This window comes from Rhinoraja longicauda, unplaced genomic scaffold (genome assembly GCF_053455715.1).
Source record: "Rhinoraja longicauda isolate Sanriku21f unplaced genomic scaffold, sRhiLon1.1 Scf000078, whole genome shotgun sequence".
Lineage (NCBI taxonomy): Eukaryota > Metazoa > Chordata > Chondrichthyes > Rajiformes > Arhynchobatidae > Rhinoraja > Rhinoraja longicauda.
Window position 1 is genome coordinate 165,001 of NW_027601296.1, and position 2,500 is coordinate 167,500.

The 2,500-nt window shown below is 48.2% G+C and overlaps 1 pseudogene; it reads left to right on the forward strand.

Moving 5' to 3' along the window:
* LOC144589789 (28S ribosomal RNA) overlaps nt 1-2,500 on the forward strand; it is an 8,328-nt pseudogene that overhangs the window by 3,718 nt on the left and 2,110 nt on the right.

Consider the following 2,500-nt stretch of genomic DNA (forward strand, 5'->3'; position numbering starts at 1 on the left):
TAATCCTCCGAAAAAAACCCGGCAAAGCTCCGTCTGGTCGGATGAGGAAATAAAAATGCTTATCGACCTGGAAAAACGATTCCAAGGTTCCCGATTCATCAACGTCGCGATAAGCGAAGTTATGACATCAAAGACCAATAAACAAATCTCAGACAAGCGAAGGGACCCGAATATCAGAAGGCTGGCGGCTGAAATCGAGGCCCAGAGCAGGAACATCCCCGAAGAAACGGGTAACGAAACGGAACCTGAGCCGGAAACTGAGACTGAAGAGTTGGCCGCGTCCGACCAGGGACACACCAAAACCACTGCCCGACCAAGGGAAAAGACGCATGGACCCCCAAAACATCGAGATCTAGCTGAACAGATCACAAAGGCAGAGGAACTACTTGGCGATGGACACAACAAAGATCGGTGCATCGAGATGGTCGAACAAATCACGGAAGGTTTGATGGACAAGTTCTCTCCAAAGCCTCATAAAAACAAGGGTGGAAAGGCGGGCAGCAATAAAAAAGAGCACAGAGTTGCAAACCACCCAAACTCTGGTGCAAGAAAACGACGGGCCGCAAAAAAACACAGATACAAAACCACTCAGACCCTGTATCAAAAAGACAGAAGGAGACTGGCACGTCAAATCATGGGCGCGCCAGCTGCATCTAGCTGCCCTCTCAGAAGGGAGGAGCTGGAGAATTGCTTTCGAGCAAAACTATCACAAGTGAACAACAAAGCAAACATCAGCAAAATGGCACAGTATAATGGCACCACAAACATTAACCGGCTAATGGAAGCCATTGAGCTTGAAGAGGTCGAAAAGGCGATAAGCGAGATAAACGCGAAAAGTGCAGCGGGACTGGACGGGATGAAGGTGGAACACCTGGAAAACATCATTGGTCAGGATGCGACAGTGATACCTCGCCTCTTCTCTCTATGGCAGAAATTGGCATTCGTACCAACAGCCCTGAAAAGGAGTCGGACTGTGCTAATTCCTAAAACGGAGGATGCAGAACTCCTCAAGAACATCGACAACTGGAGGCCCATCACAATCGGGCCGATGTTGCTCCGGCTCTTCACAAAGATCATCGCGAAGAGACTGTCGGAGGCAGTTACGCTTAACCCTCGCCAGAAGGGATTTATAGCGGCCACCCCGGGATGCAATGAAAACATCGCGATCCTAGAAAATATCATGAAGGGGGCAAAGAGCAACAAGAAGGAATTGGCGGTAGTCTTTGTAGACCTGGCAAAGGCATTCGACTCCATCGGTCACAAAATGCTCACAGTTGGACTCAAGAGGATGGGTATACCGAACAGGTTCATTCACCTAGTGCAGAGTCTCTATACCGACAACACAACGGTCATAGAGGGTGACAGGACCGCAACAGAGCCCATACCCATTAAAAGGGGAGTCAAACAAGGCGACCCACTCTCACCACTGTTATTTAACATTACAATGGACCCACTGATATGCACATTGGAACAGGCACAGATGGGTGTCACGCTAACACAGAAGAACAGGAGAATCAGCTGTTCTTCGCTCGCATTTGCAGACGACATAGCAATCCTCAGCGACTCCTATGCAGGAATGACGGCCAATATGAAAATCCTGCAGAATTTCTGCCAAAACACAGGTCTACAGATAAATATCAAAAAAACGGCCGGCTTCCACTGTAGACCACACAGGAAAACATTCCTCTACAACACCCGGGAAAAGTGGAAAATCAATGGTGAACCGGTGAACCACATCGAACCGGGCGAGCTCGAGAAATATCTGGGAGCGCGAATAGACCCATGGGCAGGAGTAACTGAGGACAACTGGTCGGGAAAACTGAACAAGTGGATTACGAGTCTGAGAGAGGCAGAACTCAAGCCGACTCAGCAACTCGAAATCCTAAAAACGCACATGATTCCGAGGATCTACTACCACCTTATCCTCACGGAAGCATCGCAAAACACTATCATAGAACTGGACAATCTCATTAAGAAGGCAGTGAAAGAAATACTACATCTTCCTGCTGACACAACAGATGGAATATTATATTCCAAAAACAAGGACGGGGGCCTCGGACTACCAAAACTCGAGGTGCAAATTCCATCTGCCATTATACGGAAGCTCGAGTCCCTGGAAAAATCAGAGGATGCAGTCATCTCGGCATCGTTCCAGTTCCGAGGCAATAACAACGTGGAGCACATTAACAAACTGAGAAACCTCAAAGTGCTAAGAGAAATTGAAGAATTTCTCGAACCCGCCGAATCGAATGACAACGAGGAGGCGAGCCTCTCAACCATTTGTGAAATGGAAGAAAGTCTACTCGGAACTGAAGGAAACGCCAAACCCGTAAACAAATATGCGGAATGGCGCCAATGGGAGTTCGAAAAATGGACCAAGCTTTTGGCCCAGGGCCCCGGTATCCACTACTACAAAAACGACCCGACATCCAACACATGGCTGTACGGACATCATAAGATGAAACAGTCTCTATTCATTAAGAGACTGCTACTGAGGTGC